The sequence below is a fragment of the Thunnus albacares genome, chromosome 14 (assembly GCF_914725855.1).
Source record: "Thunnus albacares chromosome 14, fThuAlb1.1, whole genome shotgun sequence".
In the NCBI taxonomy this organism is placed as follows: Eukaryota; Metazoa; Chordata; class Actinopteri; order Scombriformes; family Scombridae; genus Thunnus; species Thunnus albacares.
Window position 1 is genome coordinate 6,716,802 of NC_058119.1, and position 17,136 is coordinate 6,733,937.

The window sequence follows — 17,136 nt, forward strand, 5'->3', positions numbered from 1 at the left end:
TTTAGTCATTCTCTCTCCCTTTGTTAACATCTGCTTGAGTCTGTAAGTCTAAAAACAGACTCATCACCTCACAGGTGGGACATAATGTCTGAAAAAGGCAGATATTTTACAAAGAAAAGGTCAGATATGCCTGGGAGCGACATGTGTATCCAAAATCCCCATTCATAATGGAAGTGTATGTGTGTGTCTAACATCCCCATTGACCACCCTGACTACTTCCTACAGGAGACTGTCTCAGAATCCTGGCAGTTGTAGCCGGATGCCTAAAATGAGAGCCAAGGAGAGGGCAAGCAAAGGACACATTTATATTTCATCAGCCCAGTCCACCTTTAACAGAGAGACGGATAAAGACAGAGATCATATTGGATTGCTTAAAAATGTATGGTGTTTGTAGGACAAAAGATGGCAGCTGCATGTAGATCTGAATGCTTAGAAATGGGGACACCAAGCAAGTCACAGCCTAGTCAGCACCAGTGAAGCTGACATGGGAATCCAGATCTGAAAAAAGAGTCGCTTTTAGCTTTAATTGAGCATAAAAGAGCACTTTCATGTGATGTGGTAACAGTTTGGGGAGTGGAAACTAAAATCCTGTCCTTAATAAAATATATTGCGGTGCTAGATGAAAAAATGTTGGGAAATGGGAAATCTAGGACCCCAAGGGTTTCTGACCCTACTTTGAGGAGTGCTGGGGTGTGGGTGATGGGAATAGTTGCAAACTGTACTTTGCAGCATGCAGATGTGTTTGATAATTTATCAAGCGCTTGTTCTCTAAGCAGCAGTGATAACCTACAATCCACTTCCTGTAAGATACCTAGAGTCAGGAGGTCCCAGCTCAAAATGAACTTTTAATGCTGACTCAAAGATATTTTGATAGATAGAAGCAGGATTTCAAAATCATGACTTTACTTTTCAGAGGAGAATCAGACATTAAATCTGCAGCGAAAGCAGCTATTTATCTACAGGGTCTTTTATAACTTTCATATTCATTTTACTAATATTTTACCCTGCTTGTTCTTTTCTTCCACACTGAATCATTTTCAGATCCGTTATTTGTGACACTTGCCAGTAGTGCTAATACAGTGGTTTTTACATAATTCTAGTGTACTGTTTATCATTGCTTGTGTAATCTGCTTCCACAACACAACTAGCGAGCTACAAGCACCGGTGTTGTTCAGACCTGCCCCATCCTGGCCTGGAAAAGACTTCTGCTGATGAAATTTTCATTGAGCAGATGAAGCTGAGCGTAGTTTCATAATTCCCCGGCGAGTTGCATCAGCTTGTACTGATATTGTTCTATCAAGACCCACTAAGAGTGGATTTCATGTCTTGATAGCTGTGGGAATCTATTTTGTTTGAAGCTGATCCTTCTCAAGGTATGTTGGGGCTTTGGTATCCATGTACCAAGAGAGAGATGTTGTTTCAGGGAGAAGTGGTACTTTTCCTTCAGAGTACATCATTGTCCCTTAACTGTTAATACAATGATGCATTGAATGACCAACTTTGAAGAAATGTCTGGTGGGAATTTGGCTGCAATGTATTATGTGTAATACAGAATGCAGATATCTTAACAACAATGGAGGGTGATGGTGGGATACATCTGTACTGTTACTGCAGGGATTCAAGCCTCACTGTTGCTTCTTGATGTGTTTACTGGTAAAATCCTTGCAGGAAATCGTGTGTTTAAAATTTAATGCTGATTCAAGCTCATGCAGATGCTTGAGAATCATATTTGGCTCAGGCAAAGACAGAGATGATGATTTGTTCAGTAATACATCATAAGTTGCCAATGATGCTATTTGCCATATTTCCCTTTCAATACTTTTCAAAAGCCAGAGCATCTTTTACATTGCTTCAGACATGTTCAGATATTTTCATGTGGGAGTAAAAACAATGAAATGTTCCTATTGCTTTTGGCACTGTGTGTCTTGCCAAACACTTGCAACTGTGGCATATGCTTCATGTTTATTTAAACATTTGGAAATCAGCAGAGACTCTCGGTTAAAACTGAGCCAATCTGATATTTTCCACTACATTTCACGTCAATAAAATACAAGACTTGTAAGTTCACATTTCCACACTAGGAAAGATTTTTTAAAACTCCAAGACTGCGAGTATATAGCTCCATTGACAAAACCTGCTCATCTAACACATAAAGTATAATTTAATGAGTGCTTGAGCTTTTATTGGTGTTCTGATGAAATATTAGATGACAATTTGAGATTAACCAACTGAAGAATGCTAACCAATAAAAATCCATCACATTTCATTAGCATGATGTATCCCTATTATGTGTTCCAGTGGTCAAATTTATTCAAATAATGTGTTAGCAAATTTTTTTGCTTTAGTGTTTTTCCAGTCTGTGGTAATTCACCACCAGGAACTCCAGTTCTTTGTGTTATTTCCTTCAGTTTCTCTTCTTTATCCTCTTGTCTCTGTGTATGTGAAGCCAGAAAGCCTCTGTTTTGCTCTAAACTATGTTCACCAGCTAGTTGCTAACATGGCCTGTCTGTCATTTGGTGATGGGCAAGTACACATAGCCATTTGATCCATTGTTGATATAAAAATTATTGACTAGTGCAGCTTTAATCCATGCTGCCTACAGCGACTTTGCATCTGCCTTTTTCTGCAATCGCACCACCTCTAAAATTTTCTTGTTAGTCTAAACACACCTTTAGAATATTCTGCTGTCTAAAAAACTACTATGAACAAAAAAGACATGAACTTTTTCAAATGTTCAAATTGTGACTTTATGAGAGACTCTAACCCCCTGGCTTGGTTCATACTATGATTTTCTGTGAGAGGAAAAGCCAACACTTCAGGTCATTCACTGTGATTGCTCACTGCTACTTGCTGAGTATGAAGAGAACAGCTCTGTGAGCAGGAATTCACCACCGGGTGTGAGGTGACTCAGTCACCATGGTGACAGAAGAGGCCGCCCCATCAATTCCTTGCATGGCAATGAAATACTTTATTTTCCTGGAGGATGGGATAAAGAGCTGTGACCTTCCACTCTACTGCTCATTGACCCACTGTTGAAGATTCAAAATGCAGAGAGCTCTGATTATTCTGAGAAACAAAGATAAATCATGGAACAGAGCTGAGAGTCGACCTGTGAGGTTTCTTTGAGCCCTGCTCTATATGGTCTCATTGAAAGAGCTGAAGTAGCATCAAAATAGATTAGAAAGCTGTGAAACTGACTTTTTCTTTATTTGATGGTGAAGTATTCAGCACCTCTTAAAGGAATAGCTGGACATTTTGGGAAATACACTTCTTCACTTTCTTGCCGGGAGTTAGATGAGAAGATTGATACCACTAGGAGTGATATTGATCTTTTTTTCTAACTCTCGGCAAGAAAACAAAAACGTTCCCCAAATGTCTAACTATTCTTTTAATAATAAATATGAAACAAGTGAAGATTCCTGAAGATTTTTTTGGTTTAAATGTCTATGAAGATCATCAGCCGGAGGTCTGATTTTTTTTTTTTAATTTACCACTACAGCACATCTCATTGTATAGACTGTGCAGTTATGTCTTTTTCCAGCAAAAGACAAATGACGTGAGGGACAAAGCTCTGTGTTAGAAAAAGCAGAAATGTTTGGTTTTAAATGATTCACAAGTATTTCCAAGCTGTCATTTTCTCTCTGTGTCCAGCTCTGCGGCTGACTCAGAGGATCAGCCGAGCTAATTTGGAGCAGGTGATGTGGGAAAGTTATAATTGTGCTTTTGTTCACACGTTCACAGCTGACAATGTACCACCTGCCACTGTGTGAAGCGTGTGTGGATAATATGCCGCCTGTGCTTGCCATGCGGTTTTCACCCAGAATTTGTGTTATACATTACATCCACTGCCATAATAATTCAGAAATGCTTTGCAAAAAAGCTCATTAGAGATTCGGAACAAAATTCTCTCTAATAGTGACATATTTGAAGTCCTAAGAATGAGCATGTTAATATATTTCTTTGTAGAGTATTTAAATATATCATTACATTACCATACCGTCAGTTGAAGTAGGTTATTTGACATCTGAAAATGGAGGTTTCACTGTGTAGGAGTGTATGATTTCACTGTAATGTGAAATGTGGCCTGGCTGCAGGAGTTCATTATTCTGCTTTTGGCCTGGTGCCGTTAGAGAGTGAACCTCTGGGCAGGTTTCAGACCCCGCTCCGATGAGTGTGAACTTCCCCCACAATGGCTGGCAGTGCAATCAGATGACCCAAGTTTAACAAGCTCATTCTCACTCGCCAATGAAGCCTCTCCACACAAGCCACAGTGTAATAGGTGAGGTATTTTTAAAAATGCTATTTGGAAGTGACTGAGGTGCATGGCTTCTCTGTCAAATCTCTTAATTTTTTTTCTAACGATGAAAATACCCACCCCGATTAAAAGTGATGAGGTCTACTGCTTGACTGAAACAATTCTGCACAAGCACCTGAACTTACCACCGTGACAAAAACAATGATGCCGAAAAGCATTTTGCTTCTCTTCCTAAAAACATACGTAAATCCTTAAGAATATTTCTGTTTCTCAGTTTCTGGTGCAGCTACAGCATGGCACAACTTAATTTCCTCCATACACCCTCACCCTGAAAAAAACAGGGAGACTTCATCAACAATAAAGAGGCTGACAGGAGTGTGATGTAGGCCTATGAGCAAATCCGACAGGGCTACACCAAACATCTCCTTGCTGGCTTATTAGCATCCTGAAAAGAAGGCCAATCAAAGGAGGAGAGTAACATGTTAAAAAACACATTTTAGTGTTGGTAACCAAAAAAGAACAGAACAAAAAAAAAACATGTTTGTATTGTAGTTGCAGTTTGCTTACAATTAAACTGATTTGAAAAAGGTCTGGTGTTTTGTAGTATTTAAGTGCAACAATTTGATACAAAAACAAGTTGTACGGGCATTTCGGATTTCTTTAAATAAGTAATTGTTGCTCATTAGCACTATATATTCTCTGCTTTTGCTGCACTATGGTTTCTTACGAGCTAATTGCCAATTAATTCATGTAAGAGCCTTCCAGAAGATTCATTCCCCACAGAGCCTAAAATACTTCTTTTCTGTTCCTATTGTTGTTGCCAGGCACCCAGTGGGGCAGGATGTACCGTCTTTAATTCAGCCAGGACTTACAGTTCAGATCTGTTTCATTATATGATGACATTTATAATTGTATCAGTGCAATCAGGAAAAAGTGACAAAACCCTTTTTAAATTGAATTTACTTTGGAATTCCTATATCGTTATGAACAAATTAATAATAAATTAGTCAATATAGTGTAATATGTGATGTTTTTGTGAGCACAAGGTATTGGATGTGATTTTTTAAAAGGAAAATCATCATGAAAGTGAGCTAATGCTGCACATTGTCATATTATGATAATGATGACAGTGGTGTCGTTGTCATTTGATTTGAGGCTGGTTTGAAGTTTGAGTCTTTCAGGGGCCCATGTAACCTTGCTGCATTAATAATAATGATGATGATGCCAGCATCTGCAGATGAGAAATGGCACAGATGAGAGAAAGCAGGCAGACAGGTAGAAGCTTGCAGGTGGAGCCTACACACACACACACACACACACACACACACACACACATATATATATATATATATATATATATATATATATATATATATATATATATATATACATATGTTAATTTAATTAGTCATACAAATATTCATAGCTGAGGATACATGCATATGTGTGTGTGTGTGTGTGTGTGTGCGCGCGTATGTGTGTTGGTGCCCCTTGTTTACATGGTCCATAACTATTTTATGCAGAGCATCTAAATATTTAATGGCATGTAAAGGCTTTTTTCAGGATATGCTATGTTTGCATATTTATTTGCTTTTAAGGCTCAGCAAACAACTGTGCTGATGGCTCACAGTGGATTCAATAAAGTTGTGATTATGGGAAAGTATGGGCTTTTGCAAATGGACTCCTAGTACATTTATCACTCATTTCACAGGGCCTATAATTCACTCTCTGGCCCATAATTTAAAAAACACAATGCACAGCACATAATGCAAATGTACATATACAGAGCAGAGGTCTTTGATGGATTTGTGTTATAATATGCATGTAACATCCTAATTATTCTGGCTGCTGGAAGGTTAGTCTTGCCAGGGAAATGCAAAGCCAAAGTGCATACATGCTGATTGTACAGCTGCAGATTGCCCCAGGTAAACTTTTTTTTTCTTGTCTTCTGCAGTCAAATTGTTATCATGTTGGTGCTGGAAGCTGTCCAGACTGACTTTGATCACTTCTATAATTATGACCGTGGAGGAATCACCAAACATGATAGCTTTGTCCTGCGTTGAGCACTGCCCTCATCCCTGGAAATAAAAGAAGCAAGAAAAGGAGCTAGGGTCGTACTTTTAGGGGAAATTCTTTTTCCTACATCTTTGCTTTTTCTCTGACAGATCTTTGTAGTTATTTGTATCCTCAGGCAAAGCAAAAGTACTGAGTGTGATAGCTTCTTATTCTCTGTAAGATTTGGTTTTTTGTTTTCTATCTTTTCTCAACATTTTTTTATGCAGTGTAGCATATTTTAGACACGCTGATGGCGGCTGAGCCTAAGGGAGTTACAGCTTGTCGACATGCAGAGTGCACTTGTTAGGGTCTCTATGTTCTAGTGGGGGAGATCAAAATAACAAAGTATGAGCAGAAAAATATATATGTGCCGTAGGAATGTGGCAAATCTTCATGATTCTCCTGTGACAAATTTAAGGGATAACTCACTCCTTTATAGGCTTTTTTTGTTCTCCAGTGGCTAAGTTAATCAAAGTCTGTCCTATGTTTAATGGCAAATAATTTGACAGCGGAGCTATGAGACAAAAAATACTGTATTATGCAAAAAAAAAATTACAAAAGTAGCATTTCTGTTAGGTTGTTAGGTTTGACATACGGAATAATTTAAAGCAAATGTTAGTCAAGTTTAAAAAGATGAGTTTAACATTTAGGTTATACTTGTTTATGTATTTTACATTTGATACTGATAAATGTATTTTCTGTTGTATACGAGCAGTTATAATGAGAAATAATCATTTTCATGTTTTCACTATCAGAACCATTACACTGTATCTGTGTGGTGTCATACTGTGTGTTAAAATGAGTTCCTCTATTCCACTTCTAATGACCTGCAGTGTTTTGCATATGTAGATCCAGTGGGAACCTGATGTGGAAACAAGTTGGCAGCACATCAGAGGTCATTTGCAACAGACTTCTCATCTACATGTCAGTTGTGAACAGTTGAGTGAATAATTTTGGGCCAGAAGGGACAGACATCCCATCAGTCTATTGTTTAGGTAGATGATGAACAGTATTAGGCTAAGTGTAAGCTTGAGATTAGGTGTCAGTGTAATTTAAGGGTCTGAAATAGTATATTTTGTCACATTTTTGTGTTTGGTTTCATATGATTCACATTGCGCAATTACAACAAACAACAGTGATTTTTTATACAACAGATCTCATAATTAGCTTGTTGACAGAGTTTTGGTTACATGTCATCTCAACAGGGGAACTCATAACCAATCCAGTTTCAGTCAGTTTAACTCTCGCAAAGCATGACGAATGATGTGCACTCTATGTCATAATTAACCTCATCCTGTGTTAACAACTTCAGAGAGCAATCCCTTCTCTCATACCAATAAAACCTCACAATCTGGATCCTTTCCAGTAGTTTGATCAGCTATTTTCTCAGCCCTCTACAGCACGCCACCACAAAGCTTTCTTGAGAGCACATTGAAATGTTCTCTTGAGGTTTTCACATCTCAGCACAGTATTTGGTGCTCCGGGTTCAATGGCCTTTTCTCACCTATCAAATGAGCTTGAATAAGAAATTTGAAACATACTTGGTGTGAATGCTCTCTGCATCAAAGGTGAGTGTAAGTCTGATAAGGCTTGAGTGTGTATGGAGGGGGATGATTCTTGAATGGCTTCTAGAGGTGATATATTTTACACTGGAACATGTGTGCGGTAAAAAAAAAAAAAAAAAGCCAGCTTAATAGCCACAGTGATATACACTGTCTCCCAGCCCTTCTTTTAACAACCAAGGCAGGCTTCTGAGTAGGCTTTCACACTGGATAAGGCAATATTTACTTTATATTCTAATATACTATATTTGCATACTGTAATTGAAGCACAAACAACTCCCAGGTTGGCAGGCATTCAGTACCTCTTATTTATTTATTTTTTTTATTCTTATTTGTGTTAAAAACAAACAAACAAAAAAAAAACAACATGTCTATAAAGTCACCTGCTGACCTTACACAAAAATATTAGTCACCAAGGTCTGAACCATTGATGAAGGCAGTCTGGAGATATACTGCTTGTATTTGTGATACATTTCAATTGGTACTCCTATGGAGCCATATAGCTTCGCATGTATTATTCATTCACAGTTATATGGCATCTATAGTACCTAATGGAGCTGCCAGGGCCACAGCTTTGTTGCTGTTGTCAGGTGTTGTGATATTCAAGGCTAAGGCTTGATTGCATGGCGGACTACATGCAAATAGCATGTTTTCAATCCAAACTGTAAAAAAAATAATGATCAGAGTAACTCAGGTAAGGAAGTTCAGTCAACTCGACTGATTTAATTGAAGTCACAATTCCTATTTTCACTACATATAGTTGTTAGAAATGCATACTGTATGTGATAAATCAATTTCAAAAGGTGACTAGACCTGCATAATGTATTTGTGCCTGCTGAGGAACTGATTATCATGTAGATCTCATTTCCCATGAAAGTGACTCCCACAGATTATAATCCACTTGATTAGAGTGATTGTTCCCTCAACTACAAAACAATCTGAAGTGCCGCACTGTTGTATAACGACAAGTGCTGTTGACTCAACCGAATCAACCATGTGCTCCTTACTAAAATTAGATTCCGAAACTTTCACCAGTCAACTGTTTTTCTGCTCCTTTATAGTCCCAAAAGATAGAAACCTTATTCTTGTGATCATGCAGTTCTTCAGTTATAGGAAACGTAGAATGGAGTAATTTTCACTTCACTCCAGTGTTTTATGCTGTGCAGTAATGGGCTGAGTTGCTGAGTTCCATAAAAGTCTTGATGAAACTTAATCAGTGAAAAAAGAAATATGTTCAATATAACTTCCCCGAGCTTATCAACTCATTAATTGATGGGGAACTTAACAAAGAAAAGCATTAATAAAGTTACAGAAAATAATTAGTGCCTGCTAAAACCTTCATTAATTTGGGGCTATTAGGATTCTTTGATTAAAAAACACTGCGTGGTTTGTCATTCACTGAGCAAGGGAGGAATTGCGCAATTCAATACTTTTTTCATGTAAGTTAAACATTTGTAAATGTGCACATGTCAAATATATAGATCCAGGTGAAACTATATAAAAGATCAGGAAGATTATTCTTATTATTATTGCATATTTTTCAAAAAAGATGAAAACATTTATTGAGCTTAATGTGGCAGCATGAAAGCAAACATAGAGTATGAAGCACATTTCAAGATCGTCCTCAGACACCAGGCCTGATGAAAAAAATATTTTTATAAAAAAGGAGAAAAAAAGAGAAAGTCATGTAAGCTGAACTCGGACTGTTCGTACGATAATATTACTTCAAAAAATCACATGAAATATCCTAATATATGTTAGCAGCAAGAAAGACACAAAAAACAAGACAGATCAAGTTTCTCATTCAGTGTGTCTGGAGATATGGTGCCCAGATCAAAAATCCATTTTGTTTCTGTCTGGTTTTAACCTCCACTCCTGGTGGGGAGGTCAATCAATGTATGGACCAGAATTTTAATCTTTTACAGTTTGAGCACTAACAGTCCTTCTTCCCCTCTTACAACCTTGGTGGAAATGGGGTTTAGTATACTTAAAGATTGCCTCCACAGATGGTTTAGACTCTTCTTAGAATAACAATTTGTCTGATATGTTTTTTCCTCAAAAAAGTTGAAATATCTTAAAATTGCTAAAATTACCACTACTCAAAATCTATATGCAAATATTTTTCGTTTCAGAAGTTGAACTGCCATACACAATATGTCTCCTATTTCACTGTTCTTTCTCCTTTCTCAGTATATATGCGCTGGAAATTTCAAGTTTCCACATCGCACTTGTGTAAGTTGCATACTGGAGCATGATAGGCCTTTTTCACGGCAGACATTTTGTCTTGTCATTTTAAGAGAAGTCCAGGTGTGACTAATAACAATGGCTCCATTCTTTTCAAGTGTCTCACTAAGCCATGACAGTGTTATAGTGAGCCAGCATGCACAATACCAGGACCGTGAAACTAGTTGTGATGTCGCAGAAGCATGCCTGTAGGTTCACATCTTAAACTCAGCTTTAAGGTGAGCACAGACAAACTTTCCCCCTTCAGCAGATGAATATGAAAACAGCTTCCTAGTGTCAAACCCTGCACATATATAATTCTGCACAGTGAAGCTCAAACATCCAAGTTAACAATAAGCAAAACAGATTTTTTGGTGGAGGGGGACTTCACGTGGAAGTGGACATCTCTTATGTCAAAGCTTATGTTTCTGTCCCTTTAAAATTATCTTTACTTGTAAAAACGACATAGTAAAGTAATAAAAATTCAATCTTGTTGAACACAACATATCTTCCTTGGTGTTCTGAAACAGAATGCTAACCTGAACAATACTGACTCAAAAGTCTGTGCACACTGACCACAAACAATTACATGCTTCTCATGCAAACACCTACACAGTCGCATTCAAATTAACAGGTGCCAATAGCTCCTAAGGCTATGTGCGAGGGTTTCAGAGTCCACCTGTGCAGAGCAGCTACGTTGTGAACTCTCTGTGACACCAACGTGTGAATGCACCTCGGCATCCATCCCTGAATAATTTGTGGGCTGCCAGCTGAACCGGGCTAAATGGTCTCCTAGCCCCTCAGAGATGCACTCTGCTCTGCAATCTCAACTGGTCCACATTTCATGCATCCGGGGCTGCTATGATGAAAGAAAAACAAGGTCACAAAGTAGAGTTTGCATAACAGATTTCTCAAATATGTATGCACTTAATAAATTATATGCCACTCTATGGATGTTTTCTGAACCATCAAGTTTAACTGACGTATATACTGGAAATGACACATGCTCTACAGATTTAAATATCTAGAGGCACTCGAAGCACTTGTGAATATTGTAGGTATCTTGGACATCTGCCAACAGACATATAATTTCCTCATGCTGCCATGAGAAAGAAGACATATGAATAGACTGCCTAAGCTGTGCTCTGGCTCTGCCCAGAACAATATCATTTAGTCCCTCTTATCTGCATCAAGAATTATGTTACTATACGTATGTTACTGATATGTCTTTGCAAAGTCTAGTCCCCAGGTATTTTGTGACATAAACATAAAATATCTGGTATAATACGTAATATATATATAATATATCAAAATATGCATCTAAAATGTAGACTAATGTATGATGCATGAAAAGTGAGACTAATACATTCGAAATATGATGATGATATCCTGGCAGCTGCTAAATGCTCTATGTTCACTAGTCTGTAAACTGTTGCTGGGCAGGTAGTGTGCAATGGGGTTTATTCGAGATTTTTCAACAAGTCGCCAAATTAAATGACAGAAATACATTGTTGTTCAGTGTTGTTTGACCAAGCACTCCAGAACGACATATAAGAGTGTTTTTTAATCTATCACCCCTATAGTACTTGTCTGTGCTTTTTGAATTCGTTACAAATAATGATGTTGATGATGTGACAACACTGTGGTTAAGGTCCAGTTAGGTTCAAGCACAAAAAACACTTGGTTAGGTTTAGGGAAAGATCATGGTTTCGGTTAAAAAGATCACTTTGTTAAGATTAGAGAAACATGTGGTGTGGGTTAAGGTTATTACTTCCCTAAAATGAGGTGACCTTCATCATCATGGCTACAATAATAACCACAGGGTTAAGAGTAGTAGATGATCATAGTTACGGAAACAAACAGCGGTCTCATGTGGCAAAGTACACTGTTGGGATAATGCCTCCATCTACCCCTCCCTCTCCGAATGACGAAGTTATATAGACATCATCTCAACTGCGCCACTACTCCAGGTTATAATTACTAGGCTAGGCTAGGCTACCCTAGATGGTATCTGTCACTCAAATGTAACTATATGTTGTTTTTGGGCAACTAACATTACAACTTATTGTGTCTCTTTTTCTTTTCTTGGGAGGACAGTCTCCAATTTTTTGGTGAGAATAGCTGCAGCTGGAAAAACAAGAGCAGTGAGAGTGAACTAAACAGTAAAGCTCTGGGTCATAAAACCGAAACAATGAGCTGAAGGATGCTCAGACGCTCCATAGAGCTGAGGAGAACTGCAGAGTTGTTATATTGATTAGTGCAGCTTTGAACATTAGCTGAACTTTTCATAGCATTTTCACAAAGTCTAATTTGTGGTGCAGGAAGGCAAATCATTTGTGTCCACAAAAATGCAATCTGCATATCAGAGTTTGTACTCAGCACCAGTGCCACCAAGACAAATTCCAGTACATCAAACGTGCTCGGCCAATAAAGTGATTTTGAATTATTTACATTACTGCAATATTCCCTTGAGGCAATAACACAGCAATAATGGCACTTAGGGAACTGTGGACCAAAAAAAAAATCAAAAGAGAAGTTACTGATGCATAAGATGAGCAGTTATTAAAAGATTTAGGTACCCAATGAGATATAACTCCATAGCAGACCATAATCACAGTCAATTTCATCTCCACTGAGCATACATCACAAAGACGTAAAGTGCTGGTGCTTTTATGCTTTGTGAATTGTAACACAGTCATTGCGAGGGTTTTCTCCACAGAGATTACTGATGCATGCTTGACCAAGTAGGAACAATGGGGATATCAATTAGAAGAGGGGCTCACCCACCTGTCTGGAAGCCTGATCAGCCTGGGCCATCTGCAGGCTTAAGCAGTCTTACACATATATCTTCCAATGAGCCAAAGCTTAGGGGGAAATGCTGGATTCACACCCCATTTAGCCCAATATTAACATAAATCATTTTGGGATAAACACTTCTACTAGCCAGAACTGTACCGGAGCTAAACAGTCTATGGTTTCCCACTTTACTCCTTCCATATGGTTTTTTCATTTTCCCCCTATTAATGATGCTTTTTGTAATTATGAGGAACCTTTCGGGGATTTTTTTTTTTACTTCAACAAGGGATTCAACGCCTTCAGTTTTTCCACAAAGTTTATCCAGAATTGCTTTTTCATTTCTTTCATGGGTGAGATACTTATTTATAAGCTAAAGTGAGATTTAGTTCCACACCATCTCGTGTCAGTTAAGCTAACTCATAATACTCCGGCTCCTTCCCCGTGGCACATAGACACAGTTGTAACTGAAGCTTGAACACCTGTTTAATTGCCCTGAACATTGCAATCAACATTTACTATGAATGCATTAGGCAAAAGTGAAGAGAGACGTTGCTCATCTTTTATTTAGCAAACAGGTATCTCAGGCAGACAACATACAGTATACTGTACCACAGACTTCGATTTATCAAACCTAACTGTGTATCACCTCCAGGAACAGAACAGATAAACAAGTCCAAACCCACAGCATTGCTGAGGCATGCACTGTGCATTATATAAATTATGTACTATGCAATACCATACATCAACCTCCATAGACTCTTAATCTATATAAATGTATACTTTTACTTTATTTTTAGTGTTGAGCATATTTAATATCAGCTAATGTTCTCTCACAGTGAATATGTCCAGTATATATGCTATCTGTGTCTTGTATCAGAACATCATTTTTCCAATTGAACAGACTCTCTGTGTCTGTGAGACTAACATATACAATAGTTCCACATTTTCTGTTTGAGATGTAGACATTTCATACTACTGTTTTTTTTTTTTTTTTTTGCAATGCCATGGTCAGAAAACATTTTTTGAGAAATCAGGGTGAGGTGCTGAATTATTCATGTCTAGCGAGGTTTAAATGACAACATATTTTCTAAAAGCATGTATGCGCATCTTTGCTTCACACAGTTGTAAGAACAGCCAAGGACAAATCATGTTTTTGCAGCCGTTTGGCAGCCTGAGTCAAGGGTGTGACAGCTACAGTGACACAAGAAGGCTTTGTCGTTTCTCCTGTAATCACAAACTTGATTTCTGTTTGAATTTCAAAGGTTTCTCAAGTTGTTGCAACAAACATGGTTTCAGTGCATCACACACGTGTGTGTACTGTTTAAATTTGGGGCGACATTAAAGTCTACAGTATAGTTAGAGTCAGGAAATATTTACCAATTATTAGGTGGAAGTTTTTAAAAAAATAGTAGTTGGTTTCTAGAGACTTAACTTTATGTGAGAGTGAATTTTAGTGATTATTTATGGATGTTAGCCTGTGATAGACCAGCAAACTTGTGTTGTTTTTCTGACCTCTGCCCAAATGCTCTGACATGCTCCAGTAACACCCTCGAAAAAGATGAATTACAGAGAGAAAATAAATAAATTAGAACATCTCCTCAAAAAGTTAGTCATTAGTGATATACTAGAAGCCAGTAGGAGTCACTAAAGCAAGCCACTACAGCCATGCAGTAGGAACAATATTAATCACAATATGGTAAATTCAAGTAAAATGAGTTTACTTTTGTTTCTTCAGAGCTTTACTGTAAGACAACAAATCTGAAGAAAATATTGGTTTCCTTGAGTGTGAGTCAGTGTTATCAACTGTAGCAAGGCGTCTGCAGTCAGAATTATAGCCTTTATAACACCATCATTGTCACACACAAGTTGTTGAATTTGCAGCTTTTCAATCTTGTGGGTCAAATACTGTTATTGTACAACATAATACAGCTTGCTCTGCTCATCACAGGCATATTGCTTCACATCTTCCTTTGCACCCGGCAGCTGGCCCTCCGTAGCTCTGTGCATCTGTCTGTCCTGCTCCGATGTAGGAATCAACAAAAGGGTTCAATGCATTCAGCTCTGCATAAACACTTTTCTTATTGCTCTGCCCAGAGAAAATCAAATCCTGCAGATAATTTATTCATATCTCCCATTTCTCCATGGCCTACCATTGAAAACTGAGGAGAGGGGAAGACAGAAAAGCTTTTTTTTTTCCTTTTGAAGGTCTTCCATTAAAAATGAATGGACCTCTGATTCTGTGAAAATAAGGCTGGGATTGGGACTGTCTCCCAGACGGAGCAGGGCAGAGTGAGGCTTTAACAGGTCCGAGTTAAATATCTGCTCCTCTCCCTTTCTTTCTATTTTAGGTGTTCCTGAGAAAGAGCATACGCACTCGGCAAACCCTCTCCGGTTAAAGGTTTAAAATGTAGTTGCTTACGACTCTGGGCTGAAATGTAACAGAGGAGACTACAGCAGCTAGTTTTGTGTCTTTTCTTACTTCTGATGTTAAAAATGTCTCACAGGCAAGTTTACTAAGGCCAGTCAGATTACAATTGTTCATTTCTGTATTATCACTGACAAGCCAGTAGATCAGAGAGTGAGAATTGTCACAGCATTAAACTTTGATTAATTTTGCTTTCTCCTAAGAGACACACAGAACAGTTTACATTCCTCCCAAACTGAGTTTTATCTCTGGCACTGAGGGGAAAATGCTGAATACAGTCAAAAGAATAATCACACACTAAAACCTCACTCTAGCCAGCTTTATTTGTGTAATGTTTCAACTTGAAACTTTGGTAATGTGTCACCTGAAGAAGAAGAAACATTGGGTTGAAATAGTGCCATATTAACATTTTCTGGGAGCAGGAAGGGTTGACTATAACGCCTAAAGCTTTTAGCAGATTTTAATCTGTCAGTTTTTTTCCCTCTGTCCTGGTTGGCCTTTGTCAGGTGTAGCGTGAACTCAACATTAATTTGAAACACAAAGAGAGAAAGAGAGAGAATTGTATGGTGGGGTCAAGACAGGTCTTCCAAATTCCCCTATGAAATGACCCATATGACTGATACAAAACCACCTCATCAGCATTTTCCGATCTGCCACTTCTATGATTACATTTTGATTTAGATTAGGGAGCTAAAATTACTTAATTAGAGAAAAAAAATATAAAAAAGTAAAAAGGAATCCTAGGTTAATTTACAACTACACACTTTTATCGACTAAAATAACTACAGCCACAGCAGTTTAGTTTTTATCCAGATGACAGCACATAAACTGCATTTTCAGTAACTGATGACACTCTCTCCACTCTAATTAAAAAACTGTTTTGTGGTGCTCTCTTTAACACAGTTGATCCTAAAATCCTACTTAACAAACTATAGTCTTTAGCTCTAGATGATATCAATTGGTTCCACACTTACCATACAGGGAGGACCGGCTGATGTGCTGAATCAAGCCTATTCATCATCAGTAACACATTCGTCATTTTGCAGATGCTTGCCTCATCTTTAACCTCCCCCACTGAGCTAGTTCATAATGCAGAAGGATAGTAGCAGTAAGGCAACAAGGGCAACTACCAGAGGGGACTGTGCTGTACAATACAGATGTAGTAAGTTTAAGCAAAGAGCCTTCTCAGTCAGAGCCACCCATTACTGGAACAGTCCTATTGAATTATTGAATTAAGAGAGAGCACTAATTACCTAACCTTTAGACATAAACTTAAGATATGGCTCATGGTTGTAATGTATTTATGTATTGTAATGAATTGTATTATATTGTAGTGCTTGTTGAAGCATTGTATTGATGACATCAGGTCACTAATTTGTAATAACCTGCGCAGGGACTACAGATGAAAATTAGCTCATTAGCTAACTCTGGCACATGTACATTGATGTGGAAACTGAAAGAAAGAAAGAAAGAAAGAAAGAAAGAAAGAAAGAAAGAAAGAAAGAAAGAAAGAAAGAAAGAAAGAAAGAAAGAAAGAAAGAAAAAAAGAATGGTGTACCACAGGGGTCTATTCTTGGTCCTGTACTATTTACATCAAACATAAATAACATTATTTTCCAAAGATTGTCCATTTGTAGGACCATCCTTGGTTTTACCTCTCTTAATCATTTTTAGTCTCTTGATCCTCTCAAGATATCAATTCTTAAGCATAGACTTGTTTTAAATGCAGATAAGACCGAGTACATGGCATTCTCTACATCTTATTGTGTCTCAGACTATCCTACTGATTTAAAAAAAAATCTGTTAAAAAATATATTTAT